Source organism: Pipra filicauda, unplaced genomic scaffold (assembly GCF_003945595.2).
Source record: "Pipra filicauda isolate LSUMZ 115617 unplaced genomic scaffold, ASM394559v2 scaffold348_size1222971_pilon, whole genome shotgun sequence".
NCBI classification, from domain to species: Eukaryota; Metazoa; Chordata; class Aves; order Passeriformes; family Pipridae; genus Pipra; species Pipra filicauda.
In genome coordinates this window covers 615,734-631,305 of record NW_024104474.1, presented here as the reverse complement: position 1 = coordinate 631,305, position 15,572 = coordinate 615,734, and the positions used below count along the sequence as shown (strand labels likewise).

General features: G+C 42.3%; 1 long non-coding RNA gene across 1 annotated transcript; it reads right to left on the bottom strand.

Moving 5' to 3' along the window:
* Positions 1–10,125: 10,125 nt before the first annotated feature.
* Positions 10,126–11,806, bottom strand: LOC120323819. The gene is made up of 2 exons (XR_005564690.1): positions 11,708–11,806; positions 10,126–10,280 (listed from the first exon to the last, which is right to left on the bottom strand). It is a non-coding gene; the product is annotated as an uncharacterized LOC120323819 (long non-coding RNA).
* Positions 11,807–15,572: the final 3,766 nt, after the last annotated feature.

The following is a 15,572-nucleotide window of genomic DNA, read 5'->3' as shown; positions in this document are numbered from 1 at the left end:
ATGAATTGTGGCCCTTTATGAGAAATAGATTATTTTCCTTGTCCACAGAACTTTTTTGAGAGTTAAAAGATCTGGAGTCTAAAGAATTGATTAAAAGTCTTCCACAGTCAATAAGACACTTCACCTTCAGTGAGCTTGGGCTCATTTACTGAAACAGAAGTCCTGAAGTTCATACCAGGGCTTGGCGTTAGCTCCAAGCTTTTCCACTGAGTGGTGGTAATGAGATGGAGAAGTTCAGGAGAGCTGGTAGCAGAACTCAGACCGCCACCAGTATTCACTCATTCATGTTTTAATTAATTCCATCTCTCCCTCTGTACACACAGGTATTTCTGTGTGTGTGGGAACACTTATACCCACCCTATGTGTACGTGTGCCACACCAGAAATCCAGTGTCACGTTAATCAAAGAAGACATAGAATAGTTTCTGAAAATCTATCAAGGGATGAAAAAAAATTAGAGACCCACTGGAGGAAAAAACGCCTCCAGTGATTACTATTTTAATATATTTCATTGCGTTCAATATACGACATGTTATGATGTCCTCCTTTTTCATGTGATCTCTAATAGTCACAGAAAAGAATGGAAATTAAAGTAAAAATGATGTGTTTACTTTACCAACGTTACACATTTCAGTGAGACCCATTTTTCAGAATGGGAATATTTGGCATCATCTGAAAATCAACCCCCTTTACAATATTTATGGCTACGACCTCCCAGTTTAAGACACCATAAATCACATCAGACATTAACTGGTTCACATTCACAGGGCACTTGTTCTAACAGTACCAAAACACGGCAGAATATTAAGCACACACTGGGGAAGGATATTTCCAATATTGTGGAATACAAGGCTTTGCCATGTACAGTTTAGATGGCACTACTTGCACCACAGCTTATATAGGAACAGGTAATAATTATACACGTGGGTAATCACAGAGTTTGTTCAGACTTCCAGCAGCAGTGACACTGGTGATGACAGTGACTGGTGACCAGTGACAGGACCTGAGGAAATGGCATGGACCTGTGCCAGGGGAGGTTCAGGTTGGCTATTAGGAAAAGGTTCTTCACCCATAGGGTGGTCAGGCACTGGAACAGGCTCTCCAGGGCAGTGCCAAGACTGGCAGAGTTTAAAAGGCATTTGGACAACACTCTCATGGGCAGGGTGGGGTTCTTGGGGCTGTTGTATGCAGGGGCCAGGAGCTGGACTTTGATGATCCCAGTGTGTCCCTTCCAGCTCAGGGTACTCTGTGACAACTTAGGCAGTCCCAGCTTTACCTCGTGGCTCCGGGGCATTAGAGGACACACCACACAACGACATCAACAACATCACAAGACTTGCTTTGGAAAATGAAACAAGATGCAGAGGTTGTCAGAGCCTCATGTTTACATTGGTTTACTGTTCTGCACCCAAGCTTTGCCTCCTGATTTTATCTCAGTAGACTTCTATGGTTAATTTATCTTTTTTACACCTTAAAGTGGCTATAGAACTCCTTGCAGGAATATGTACGAGCTACACAAGAATAATTTTAAAACCACACAATTTTTATGACTTATGATTTAAATACTGGTAGATTCATGTAGTACAGTAATAGTCTAAAGGTACTTATTATGGTCCTCCTGAATGATGCTTGACACTATCACTGTCTGAAAGGCCCTGTCTGTTCATTAGAACAATTATTTTTTTTCCTGAATAACTAATGACTTATCAATGTGTCTGCTGTAGCGAAAGAATACAATTACAAATAGGCCCATTAAAATACTATCAAAAGAATTTAATCCAACTTTCAAAATATTAATAACTTGTGTGCTTAATTAAAGATAACCATATCAAAATAGCCTTGAGTACATTATAGTTTACTGGGCTGAAAACAAATCATTAGAAGGAATAAAGTCAGTATTACTCTAAAAATAGGGAGGATTTCCAAAGCCCAGCATATCTGTTTTGGCATTTTAACAATTAAAAAATGTCTACATAATTCATTTGATTAAGTAAAAACTTACTCATTAGCTCAAGCTACGTAAATCATGCTGAGTTTCACCAAATGTACATTTCCTTGAGTATCTGTAAAACCTGTGTAATCAGAAGACAAGGCAAAATACTATTAATAGCAATATCAAGACAACTGCCATGGGTAAGCTACACTTTGGCAGCAACATGAGCAGTTGTTTCTTCATCCAGTTTTTGAGTTGCCTTGGAGTTATATTGCTCTTGTATTGGTTAACTCTGAATTAAAAATCCTTGTCTCCAAGATGGGAGGATGAAGTACCATTACTATCAATGACTACATGTTAATTTAATTAAAATTCTGACCTAATTTACTTATTATTAGAGTGGAAAAAGGTACTTCCAAGATTTTTCTGCTCTACAGCTATGTTCACATGGCCCTGCAGATCAGCAATTCTTTGTGATGATTACATGGATAGGGTCATCAAAAATAAACCTCTAGTTTTAAAAGACCATCTTCCACTTTTTTCTTTGCATAATCATGACACAATGTATGCACGCACATATATTTATACATACTTAGTTAGGAGCTTAATTTTTTACTTTCATTATTGCTATGTACACTCCAATGTCACTTGACATACTTCTGTAAATGCATTTTCTCCATGCAAACCTGAATTTAATACTGGATACCCATTATGTAGACCTACACTAAAAATAATGCATATTTGCTTTTACAGAATTTCAATACTGACACCTCCTAAATATATTAAATTACCCTTGAACTAACATTAACACAGGCATTCCCACTAGAACCAATGATCCTAATGCATTTGAAATGCATGAAGAGGAAAAGAAAGTATAAAATGTTTTAAAAGTCAAACCAAAACTCAACTATTCCTTGGGAACCAACGTGCTGCAGTCTTTACAGGAAAATGCATTTACTGTAAAACAAAAATATCAAAACCAAACAAAACATGCAGAAAGAAAAAAAAAATCTGTACTCAATTTCTCACCACTCTGGAAGAAATCATCATCATCATCATGGCTAGGCTTCACGAACGAAGATTTGGGAAGGCTCTATCCACATTTGCTGCAGGCACGCTGGTGGCTTATGAGGCCAATACGTGACAGACAAATCCGATTGCAAAAGGCACAGCAGAAAGACTCCTTAGATGGTGTATTCTGCAATACACGGTTCTTTCTGCGTTGCCTTTTTTTCCTCGAGGGTGATCCTGCGTGTGTTCTCAAAGGAGACAGCTGCGTTATAGATGGTGTGTCTCCAGGCCTCCCGATTTGAGGCCAGAGTAGACCAGTTATGGTGATCAATATGGCCAAGGCTGAGATGTTGTTTCAGGGAGTCCTTGTATCTTTTCTTCGGGGCTCCTCTCATGCGGCAGCCAGTGGCAAGTTCACCGTAAAGCAAGATCTTAGGGAGGCGGTGGTCCTTCATCCTGGAGACATGACCTGCCCAACGCAGCTGTGTTCTCATCAGCATGGCCTCGATACTTGTGATAGCTGCTTGCTTAGAACAGATGTATTGGTCACATAGTCTGACCAGTGGATGTTTAGAATTGTATGGAGGCAGCGTTGATGGAAGCGTTCTAAGAGACGCAGGTGGTGGCGGTAGATGACCCATGATTCAGATCCATATAAGAGAGTAGACAACACTATGGCTTTGTAAACACTGATCTTGGTGCTTTTCTTCAAGTGTTTATTACGCCATACTCTTTTATGGAGTTTTCCAAAAGCACTATATGCCTTTGCTAATCTGTTGTCTATCTCTCCGTCAATCTTACCATCTGAGGAGATGAGGCTACCGAGGTAATTAAACTGTTGGACTGATTTGAGCTCCGATTGGCCAATGGTGATGTGGGGATGATGGGGGACTTCCTGAGGTGCAGGTTGGTGGAGGACCTCTGTCTTCTTTAAGCTGACTTCCAGACCAAAGAGCTCAGCAGCATCTGCAAAGCAGGATGTTAAACGCTGCAGGGCTGCTTCTGTGTGGGCAACAAGGGCGGCGTCATCAGCATAAAGCAGCTCCCGGACAAGATGGTTTAAGGTCTTAGTGTGGGCCTTCAGTCGCCTTAGATTGAATAGACTTCCATCAGTACGGTATCGAATGTAGATACCGTCCTGATCATCGAGGTCTGCTGTGGCCCTTTGGAGCATCATGCTAAAGAAGACGGTGAATAGGGTAGGAGCGAGAACGCAGCCTTGTTTCACACCATTCTTAATTAAAAAGGGCTCAGAAAGTGTGTTGCCATATCTGACTTGGCCATGCTGATCCTCATGGAGTGAGATGATCATTTTGAGGAATTTAGGGGGACAACCTAAACGTTCCAAAATCTGCCACAGACCTTTTCTGCTCACAGTGTCAAAAGCCTTGGTGAGGTCGACAAAGGTTACATAGAGACCTTTGTTCTGTTCCCTACACTTCTCTTGCAGTTGTCTGAGGACAAATACCATGTCTGTGGTGCTCCTGTTGGCTCTGAAACCACACTGACTTTCAGGAAGGATACCTTCTGCTATAGTGGGTATTAGTCTGTTCAAGAGTATTCTTGCCAGGATTTTGCCAGCAATGGAGAGCAGAGTAATACCACGATAGTTTGAGCAGTCAGATTTAATTCCTTTCTTCTTATACAAGGTGATGATGACTGCATCACGAAGGTCAGATGGTAGTTCGCCGAGTTCCCAACAGCGCACCACGAACTCATGGAATTTGGTGTGGAGTGCAGGGCCCCCATGTTTCCAGATTTCAGGTGGAATTCCATCAATCCCAGCTGCCTTGCCGATTTTCACCTGCTGTATGGCCTTGAGGGTTTCTCCTAAAGTGGGGGCAGTATCCAATTCATACTTTACTGGTTGTTGTGTGATGGACTGAATTGCTGAGTCTTGGACTGTGCGGTTGGTACTGAATAGAGTCTGAAAGTGTTCAGACCATCAATTCAGAATGGAGGTTTTATCTGTCAGAAGTGTTTGACCATCAGCGCTGAGTAGAGGGCTTTGTACCTGGTATGTAGGCCCGTATGCTGTTTTCAAGGCCTCATAGAAACCTCTGTGATCACCTGTATCTGCGCATAATTGAGTTTTTTCAGCTAGATCAATCCACCATTTGTTCTGGATGTCACGGAGTTTCTGTTGGAGCTTGCTGCATGCAAGACGAAAGGCTGTTTTTCTTGCGTGACAGGATGGCAGTGCAAGGTGTGCTTGGTGGGCGGTTCTCTTCTTCCTCAACAAGTCTTGGATTTCTTGGTTGTTTTCGTCAAACCAATCCTTGTTCTTCTTGAGGGAGAACCCTAAGGATTCTTCGGAGGATTGCAGGATGCTGTTTTTAATATGATGCCAGATTGTTTCAGGAGAGGAATCTGCAGAAACTGTGGGAATGTTATCGAGCTTAGTTTGAAGGTTTGCCTGGAAACTGTCTCTTACTGTGGCTGATTGGAGATTGTTAACTTGGAGTTTTCTCCTTGGGATGCTGCCCCTTTTTGGTTTGATTTTGATCTTGAAATTGAGTTTACAGCGCATCAGCCGATGGTCTGTTTGGCATTCTGCGCTGGGCATCACGCGGGTATGGTGGACATCGCGGACATCTCTCCGTCGCACCAGGACATAATCGATGAGGTGCCAATGCTTAGAACGGGGGTGCATCCAGGTTGTCTTCAGACTATCTTTCTGCTGAAAGATAGTATTAGTGATGGTGAGTTGTTGCTCTGCACAGAATTCTAGCAGAAGTCGACCATTATCATTGCAGTTTCCAACACCATGCTTGCCTAATACACCTTTCCAAACTTCAAAATTCTTGCCTACTCTGGCGTTGAAATCACCAAGGATAATGATCTTATCGTCTGCAGGGACCTTTTGGGTAAGGAGGCGCAGGTCAGTGTAAAATTTATCTTTTTCAGCAGGGTCAGCTTGGAGAGTTGGGGCATATATACTAAAGATGACAACATGTTGCTTGTTGTTTAGTGGAAGGCGTAGGGAGATAATGCGGTCAGAGTGACCTGTCGGCAGATTTTCGAGTTTAGGAACAATAGAGTTTTTGATCATGAAGCCGACTCCTGAGAGGTGTTTTTCGGTTCTGGGCTTGCCTGACCAAAAGAGTGTGTAACCGGCACCATGTTCTCTGAGGCTGCCTTCTTCATGAAGGCGAACTTCACTGAGAGCGGCAATGTCGATGTTGAGACGAGCCAGCTCATGGGCAATTAGGGCAGACCGACGCTCAGGACGTCCGCTATCTGCAGAATCGAGCATGGTTCTGATGTTCCAACATGCTAGAGTTAATTTAGGTACACCTTTGGAGGCAGGTGCGTGCCTTTGACTTTTCTTTGTGCGACCGCATTGGAGGAAGATGCCCGTTGGTCTGCGGTTAACCAACCGGGTGAAAGTGGAGATGAGCTTTGTTTAGGCCACCTTTTCTAGGCCCCTCTCCGAGTGGAGCAAGCAGTGCTGTCCTTGGAAAGGCTGCTTGGTCGTTCAGGGTGCTGCCCCAAGAGACTGTCATCTCCGGTCAGTCTCAAATGACCAATATCCTGAACCGCCTGCATGCAGGGTTGAGTCTGCGGCTCCCAGTGCATCTTTCACCTGCCGTTTTGACCCTCGCCCGTCGCTACAGGACTTTTTGCATGTGGGTAAAGCCTTCAAGCCTGCGCAATGGATTTTTTAGGTGAGATGCAGTATGCGCGGAACTGAACCCACCCTTTAATCCCGAGGTTCATCTGCCAGGGCCGAGCGAGCTTGGACGGTGGCAGTGAGGTCCTCAGGATGTAGGTTTGATTAGAGTGACCTTCTCTTAGATGGATGGCCTTACAGGGCTAAACAAGCTCCATCTGCCCGGGTTTGGGATTAGAGTTGACCTTCTCCTAGGATGACTGCCAGAAGGCTAATGAGCTCATCCTGCCCACAGATTTATTGTATCCAACCCTGTAGTTTTGACCTGTCTGGCATGGGCGACCCTACCGAAGGCATGTACCATCGCCAGCATAGCTCGCAACCACATAGGGGTATACAGGCTGCATTCTTACTGTTAAAAACGATTAGGCCAAGTCTTACACTACCTAGGTTTCTGCCATCTGTCTATATTCAATCCCAAGGAAGCACCCAGGATCAGCCCTTTGTCCTGACCAACCTTACAGGATGTAACAGATAAATCCAGGACATACCAAACCTGGGCAGTAGCCACGGGTGAACCAAAAACAAACAAACGAGCGAAACTGTTCTGGCCACCGTACCCATCTAGGGCTCGAGGCCCTCTCTAGGCCCCAGTCCGACCAAGATCTCCAAGCCCCAGAGGAAACTATTATCCACTCTGATCTTGTCCTCCCCCCACCGTGTTTCCTCATATCTTCCCACGCACTACTTACCTGACCACCCTCCAGTCCGAGGACCCCCACAGCCTGCCTGGTACCCCCCCCCCTCCCCAAACCAGACCGGCAAACCTCTGTGTATTCCGAGGCTTCAATTCTCCTCTCTCTCCTTTCTCACGAGGGCATAAGGTCACGCCGGCGAAGCTCCCTCTCTCCTTTCCACGCGGCCGCGCGAGGGAAGAAATCAGTTTATGTTTAAACTTGCTGATCTTGAGTTAGTTTGAAAACAAGGAAGCGAAAACAACAAAACCTCCAACAAAACAAATAACCAACCCACCCCTTAAAACTACTTGTTTTGAAGCAGATCTTGGAATTTTTTCCTCATATTTATTAAGCCTGAGCCTGGTAGACTCAGCCACTGCCAGGATGTCCCTCATGATGCCTAAACTTGCCACTTTTAAATGTCTTCACTGCTCCACTTCTGCCACCTGGAAATCCCCATCAGTTATGTGACCTAACACCAAAATAAAATAATCTTCTGTCTTTCCTTCCCCTTTTTACAAATACTCCTGCATTACTGCAAGACAATGAAGTCCCTGTAGCTTCTGCTGGAGAAGCTTTATTGTCATTACTTTAATGCCCAAACATAAATTGTTTCCTTGAGGTTCCTAGTTATTTTTGTACATCTTCTCTAAATTCCCTCTGCTCACTTTCCAGAGCAAATAATTCTCTTATAGAAGTATGTTTATATCCAAATGACCAGAATTGTAATCTATTTGCAGAGTAGATTATATTTCAAAATCAACCCTTAAAGAGAGCAATTTAAGTTTCTTTACTGAATATTCATCTCCATTATGTCCTCCACATTATTTTCAGAAAGCAAACCATGGATTAGGTTCGTAATAACACCATAAAGGTTGAAAAGCAGGAGCTGTAACAAAATTGTCTCACTGAGGGACTTGGAGAATAAAAATAACATCAGGGAACGCTGATGCAAAATGAGATGGAACATAAAGATGCAGGGCACATGTCTACCCCTACACCACTGCTCCTTGACGTTCTCCTTCATCTTCCTCACTCTATACTTGGGGAGGTTCTCTGGTGCAGCCTGACACTGGCACTCCAGGTTGCCCCTACACTCTCCCTTGGTGGCTGGCAGGCCTGTCCTATCTTTCTTGGCAGTACCACAGAGCCCTCACATCCACAATTGGCTTTTCTCGTTGCTTCATTTTCAGTACAGTCAATTCTTTGACTCTGTAACTGATGCTTCATTTTGCAAAGCATGTTTTCTTATCATTTCTCGTCTGCAGTTTATTCACCCTTCACATGAGGAACTAATGAGAAAGCCGAGAGAAAACCAAACACTATTCGTATTAATTTATTAGCAGGAAGTCAATTTTTGCTCAATATTGCAACCATGTATTTGGGATTTAACAGAACATTCCTCAAACTGAAGGCCAGCAGTGAAGTAAGTGGATTTTGGACAAAGCATTTTCTGCCCTTGTGAAAACAGCAGCAGGAAACAAACTCCAGTGGTCAAAAATTGGATCATAAAGATGAAAAACCATATGTGTTTCTGGTCTTTAAATTTCTACTCTACAGAGTGATAAGAGACATCATATAGAACCTTATCAGGATTTAATTTCCTAACAGAAATGAGAAAGGAATGTGCAAACCCCCTCTTACATGATCTAACATTAGATTGCTGCACACGATAAAAATTTCTTAACAGGCGTATACCTAAGGAAGATAACATTCCATCTCTGCTTCCTGGAGATGCTTTCTAAATACAAATCCTTTTAAAAATAGCATATTTCTGGCTTGCTGTGCACGAATGTCTTCTTGAGGAAATGTTTTCTAGCAAAAACCTGCTCACAGTTACCGTATCTTTTCAGTGCTTCTGTAATAATACCTCGTAAAATGCTCTTAGTGCATGAGGTTTATGAATGAAGCCTGTCAAACTATATGCAGTACAAAAACATGATTGTTAAATTGCTTTGAAGTTTAATTCATAACTGTAGTCTAACTGGATCATAAAGGATCTATACTACGAGCCGCCACCACTATGTGAGAAATCTGGTTTGTATTTGTATTTTGTACATGCGTCTTTGCCATGTCATTCTGCACCCCCTTAGTGACTCTTATATCCTAAATTATACTTACTAAACCCCCCACATACCATTCTATTTCCAGGCTCTACCAACTACAATGTTATTTCCAGATAAACTTGGATTTCCAAAGGGTTCACTGCGAGCAAAGTTGTCCTTTTGATCGAGAAAATGAGTAAATTTTGACACAAATTTTATAGTGTTCATATTATGCTGTATTTACTGTAGGGACACTATAAAGAGCATTTACAAATGACACAGGCATGTTCAGCATCCATGTACGGCCTCTGGGAATAGCAGAGACAAGCAGTGCTCCGAATTTGTGAGGTACTTGCTCTGCTGAGTTATGGGCAGCATTTTAAGATGAGTGGCTGTAGGAAATCAGGCCTCCCATCCTCAGCTTCATCTTTTTTTTCTGCTCTGCAGATTTTGCAGTTTCACCTCCTAGTGTTTCTGACTTAATCTAATTCCAGGAATCTAAAATACTCCTTACGACAGCCAGAAGGGGATTATTTACTACTGTGGCTGTATTATAACATAACATGGGCTGGTCTCATTTTACAGCACTGCCAGTACCATTAGAAGGAGTAGTTTTCTATGGTCATCTTGTATTTTTGTTAGGCGAACTAAAAAAGGCTAATTATTAACAAAATGCAGTAACACGTGTATTCCCGAACACACTAAGGCTGTGCCTACCTTATCTTGTTTTAATAATTTCTGAGTCCTGTCCCTCATGCTTAAAAATAAAGTTCACAAAAAGCACTTATAGTATATATTCATGACATTGCTTCCTGAAAACACCTCAGAGAAGGGTTTGCCATTTTTTTCCTTCCCCTCTCCACATCTCTTGGGATGATGAAGCAGACAGGATTTCCCATCCTTGTCTCCAGTATGTCTTCTGCATCAGCCTGTTCTGTGACTCTGCAAAAGCATAATATACATCTTGGTTCTGTGCCAAGATTGCCTGGGAAGCCAGACTTCCAACCACAACTTCATACCACAACCAAAATCATCTGCCCTTACGGAAATACCCAGCTGACTATACCATTAAATACATTTTTGGCATGAAAAAGCTTCAGACAAGAAAACTTCAGCAAACCCTGACCTTTCCTTGGACATACTTCAAGACATACTGCAATGTTATGTTCCAATAATAGAAACTCCACAGATGAATAAGCAAATATTTAAATTTTACGGATATCACCCCAAGGGAAATTTTTAGTTAAACATAAATGGCACGATTACCTAATGGGCATAGCAAAATGTTAGGAAAGTGAAGTGTTTGGATAAAACAGCAACCACTAATTTTTCATTTCATTTTTTTCTCAAATATAACATGCTTCTGGAGATCATACTTAGTGAACATACTCGTGGTTCCAGGCCCACACAGTATTTTAATTCCATAAGGTGCGTGGGAGGCTTTTTTAAATCCACATAATTTTGTGTTATTTTCTTTTTACATGTTATTATCATCAGATGGAGGGGAAATTAAACATTCTGAATGTGTTAAAAGCCTTGGTCTTCTTGACTCCTATTGCCAACTGCTAACTATTGCTAAACTCATCCATTTTTGGAACATGAACAACCTTGATAACATCAGATGAAGACAAAATAAAAATAGAGCTTTGGCAAATCCTGTGAATTGAATTCCGGTATCTCGGAACACCATGTAAAGCTCTTGATTGCCTTTGCAAATGTAGCTCACTACATTAATATTGAAGCTACCTCATTTCCTAACTTTCCTAAGAGCAGCCAGAACTATAGTCATGCTGGAAAAGAGAGGAACTAAATAAAATCCAGGCTATGAATATAGCTGTGATTTGTTTTTTTCCTGGAAAAGGTTTTGCAAAAACCTTTCCAGAAAAGGTTTTGTGAAAATTATTCCTAACCAACTTTATATCTAGTCTTCCTTTCTTTCGGGGTACAGTATATATCTTGTTTCCTCCTTTTCCTTTGTCTGAGTAGACAGTAAAAGCAACCTTCTTCATCACCTTAATTATTTGGCTTTTAAGATGACCAGAATTGAAATAAAGTCCTTATTTTGACATACAGAGCACTTGGATTTTATCACTACTTAGACATGTGCTAATGAAGATGCCTAATGAGCAGCAAGCCCGGTTTTTACTTGTCTGTGTCGTGTTGACACGACAAGACCACGCCTCTGATGCCTCGGGAAGAGGTCCCTGGAGCTCAGCCCTACACAGCAGGGGAAATTCGGGGCTGTAGAATAGGATGGCACTGTCTTGACCCTGCATTTCTCTGCAGGACATGTTGACACATACAAGGTGGTGTCCCCATTCTTTACAACCCCTCTAGCAGCACTCAGAGCAAACATGCTCTGCACAGACCTCCAGTAGGATGATGTGACTCCCATCACCTTCACGTGACAAAGCACAAGGCCGAAAAGGTATGGCTGGATGAGCTCAAGCACACTCCACTCCAAGTACTCCAACTCCTGTCCTCAACACCTGCATCTCTCTGTCCGCACTGATAAAGCCTCTGCCAGACCACAGGCTCAAAAGGATCCTCTGATGAGGCAAGAACATAGGCACCCTATGGCATCACATCAAGGTGTGATGTCACAAGACTGATATCATGAGGAGGCAGATTATTATACATGCAGGATATATCATGACCCCTTTTCCCCCTTTCACAGGTGAAGAGTTGCCTGAGGTCAGGAAAACCAACTGGGAAGCCTGCAGGAGATGCTTGTGCTTCCAGCCCTTGAGAGAAGCAAGATCCCTGAGAGAAATCATGATGGGACAGTGGCACAAGTTCCAGCGAGTGAACACCACAAGCATCTCCATCCTACAACCAAAGAAGTCTGTCCTGCTCCTCGAGGTCCAGCTGAAAAGCTGTATGCAGATACCTGGGCTGCCCTCAGGTCCCAACAGGCTCTTGTGTGGCTGCCACAGCCTGAGTGCACCAAAGCTCTTGGCTGCCTTCTTACATATAAACATGTGAAAAACAGTGATCATCAGGACCATCAGTAACAACACCAGGGAGAGGCAGATGCACATTTACATGCAGAGGAGAGTAATTTATGCTGATGTAGGTACAATAAAAACAAAGCTGGTATGCAAAATCCTAGCAGGTCTAGGCAATCACATCCATGGTGTCCACTAAGAGACCATTGCTGAGGTGTGGTGCTTCACAGGGTGAAGCTGCAGCCACAATCCACAATTTAGGGTGGAAGTACATAAAGCAAAATTCTGCTTTCTGACCCTGTGGAAAATGAGGCAGGGATGCAAAGATGCATTTGCTGTTCTTTCCTCCCTCCTTTTTGATGATGTATTCTCTCTCCACTGGTTATGGATGTACTGAAGTCATTCTGCTGATGAAGGGATTTATGCAACTGCTGCCTGCAAGCATGGCCAGGGCAGGACAGAGCTGAAGGGGGGTTGGGGCTGCACATGGAGAACATTCAGGAACAGCTACTGGCATGTGCTTTAGTGACATCAGCTGTGACAACACACCCAGCACGTGGTTACACTCTACATGCTCCAGGGGACCAAGCATGGACACAGCTGGGAAATGCCACCTGGACTGAGCCCCCCCAAAGAATATGCAAGAGTTCCGTAAGCTAAATAAAAAGTGAGAGCAAAGGGCCACTTAAACAATCAAAAATGCATCTGAATTCCAATCAGATATAACACCAGCTCTTGACCAGCAGCAGTTCTGGTTTTCCTGCCTTTAAACTTTTTTATCGTGTCCATTTAACATTGCTGAATCTCGTACCTTGAGAGCAGCCCCTTCGAAAACAGTTGTTGAGTCTGGCTGTGAGTTAGTAAAAATACCAACAGAAATCAAACTCATATCTCAAATTCAGGCATTTCTAGAAACATAATTGTTGTATGATCAATGCCTTTAGGTGCTTTACTAATAGCTTTTACTTGGTAGAGCACTGTATAAGTCTTTTTTGCTACAAGGTGAGAAGAGATAATAGATATTTTTTTAAAGCATGGAATACTTTAAACACCAAGAACCACCAAAGACCCTGAATTAATTCAATTTCAGATTAAGAAAAAAAATAGCCTTCAATGTCAGGTGATCTCATTGCAGTCATAAATATCTGGAAGTTGTGTAATTATTTAATGCTCTCCTCTGTTCATAAGCCTCTTAGAACAGAAGCACATTCTCCAGAGATCATTGGCTTACTGTGTACCTAAAGAAATTAGGCTACAGTTCAATTATGGTAAATATATTTCATTCCCCCTAGGAGTGGGCAGGTGAAAGTCCTTAGGTTCAAACAGAAGTTAGATTAACAATAAGAAAGTTATTTAACCCCTAAGTTATATAGTGAGGTCCTTGCACAGCTTTGCAGGACCATTTCCTCACAACCAGCACAGAAAACAAAGCAAAAAAAGCATATATGTTTATTTTTATTATGGATTCAAAATCCATTTTCAAATCCTATCAGTGAACAATCATCTTCCACTCAGTAGCCACGTATTGTGTGAAGTTCTTTAAATAATATTTAAAACCTGATGTAAGCAATATGCATCATTTAATGATGTCCATCAGTATCCTCTATCACCACCCAAAGCATAAGGTGCAACTTGGCAACAGAAGACCTCTTTCCACTGGAACTGGGTAAACATATAATGCTTTGGCTACAGCCTTGACTTTCCCTCTGCCAATTTAATTTCACCAAAATTCTGATGAAGTTCCCAGACGTGAGTGGTTTGTTGGTTTGGGTGGTTCTATCCTATAAGGTCTCACAGAAACCAATTTTCTCCCGTTTCTTTTAAAGCTCCACAACACATTACATATTTCACTAGAAACAGTTTTGCTGTTGCTGGTTTTGCCTTCACCTCCACTGCAATTTAGTGATCCATAAGGATGCTGAGGCCACACTTCAGGAGAGGACACTCACGTCCTTTAAATGCACCCCGCTGAGTGGCCCTAATGAAGTCAGTGGGAGCACCAGTCTATGCCAAGTGAGGTAAGTAAGCCTTAAAACCTCAAAAAGGAGTTTGCTGAAACCAAGATATATAAATGCAAATCTATTGATAATAAACAGAATCAGAAACTGGACAGCTGAATGGCTTCGCTGACTGCTTTAAAATCAAGATTAAATCAGAGGTTGTCTAAGAACAAGGCTACCTGCTTCATTGACAGAGTGTGGTACACCAGAAAGCAATTAAATCAGACGACTTAGCATTTATTTCTGTTTAAACTGCAGTCAGTACCAACCATTGACCAATAACAGTATTTAAATAGCAAGCAAGCAGTGTCACTGTTGGGCAAGAAAAACGAACCAGCAAAGATTAGGAAATACGCTGTAGTGGGCAGACAGCTAAGCACAGGCATCAGTTATTTAGGGATTCAGTCGTGCCTGCTGCCCACAACAACAAAAACAACTCCCTCCACTGTATTTTCAGCAATGAGCTCTCTGCCAACCACAACACAGCAGCTGCAAACTTCACTAAAGACTTCAGCTTAATTACTCCAGCATTCCTCCAAGCACTTACAACAAGGACCGACCCGTGGCTCTGGAACAGAGCATCCCAGCAGCCTCACATCTCCCTAACAAGAGAGCTTAGACTTGAAAAGCTCCATTCAAGCAGTTGACAAGCTTGAAAGCACCACCCCTGCTATTCAATCTCCTTCCAGTTCAGATATTCTTGTAGGCCACACACAATGACATATTATTTCTTCTGGTCTGTGCTGGCATCCTACAAAGCTACAGAAAGCCTCTCAAGCACACTGCAACATGTTTGTTGCCTCCTCCTCCTGCTCTCGGTGTTAACCAGGACTACAGCAGCTTTGCACAAGAAGGGAGCCTCCATTATTCAGCTGAGAAACATATAGATGCACACATACATATTTTATTCATACACAACATATATAGATATCTATATCTACTGCAAAACTTCCATCTCCAGGGAATGCAAATATCAATACTTTTATAATGTATCATCGGATTGCAATGCATAATTTTATAAAGGATTGTATTATGATTGTCATACAAATAAGTTACAGACAAGAAAATCTGGGGTGTACAAAAAAGCATAGTCATTCACTCTTATAGACAAGCTCTTGTTTTATACCACACAACAGATCCAAAATAATTCTTGGACTCCTGCAAACATAGGCAGGAAAAGAGCAAAGCCCTTTTGATTGGCACGGGGATAAGCTGCTGCTCAAGGAACTCTCTGCTCCTGCTGGTAATTTCCTCTGCGATGTTCCCCATGATTGATTTTCACAAGT